This window comes from Penaeus chinensis, chromosome 8 (assembly GCF_019202785.1).
Source record: "Penaeus chinensis breed Huanghai No. 1 chromosome 8, ASM1920278v2, whole genome shotgun sequence".
In the NCBI taxonomy this organism is placed as follows: Eukaryota; Metazoa; Arthropoda; class Malacostraca; order Decapoda; family Penaeidae; genus Penaeus; species Penaeus chinensis.
The window spans coordinates 39,775,220-39,776,202 of NC_061826.1; positions in this window are offsets into that span (position 1 = coordinate 39,775,220).

The window sequence follows — 983 nt, forward strand, 5'->3', positions numbered from 1 at the left end:
CGTAATACACAAGGTTATATATACAGATTACACCGGAAGCGTCGCCCGAAGTTCAGTCCCGCACAGACGTCACAACCAGTCCCCATCGAAAAGACGAACGTTTATAAAACATTGCGTTACATAAACTTTCACTCCTGTACAGGCTGAATTTCCGTTAATTATCCAACGGTATCAAGTAGATGAACCCGGTATTTCTTTCCCTTTTCGTCATTTAATCATCACTTCCTGACAGAAGATAACTAGGCCAAGAGAAAATCCGAATATTTTTTCTAGTGCGCCCCTGGTACAGCATTCCCGCGCGATCACGTGACCAGCGGATGACAAAAGTCAAATGCGGGACCAAGCGCATGGCCATGGATAAGGTCAGCAACGACCTTATTTTTAGCCAGGATGGAGAAGAATGGGTTATGAGCGAAAACATGGAATGGAAGTTTTTTTACTTTTTTTCTGATTACTATTTTCTTTTCTATTTTACGATCGTATATTTCCCTCTTAGAATATCGCGGGGATAACATAAGATGGGTAATCTCACAGCTGAAATTACCGCAGGCAAGCTATATAAAGCTAATAGTGTTAAATTTCTAAATGTATCCTTTAAATTTAAGTTAAAATCCTATAGGTTCATTACACTGAACTGGCATCATCACTTAGGATAATCCAGACCTAGACTTCAAAAGCCAAGGTTCTCCAAAAGCGACCTTGTCAAATACCAAGAACGACATCCAGCCACAACTTCTGTTTGGGGCAAGTAAAAGGATTATTATATTTGCAAATGTTAGTTAACGTAATTATGAGAAACCTGAGTAGCAATAACCTGCCTTTGGGTTTAAAGAAGCCATCAGCTGGCCTTGGTTCAAATACATCATATCGTAGTATAAAAGTAGATCTTATTAAGACACTGTTTTACCAAAAGCTTCCGAGCATGCTGGCAATTATTAATTATCATTTTTAAATCTTTATCCATAAATTTATTTTTCATTTGA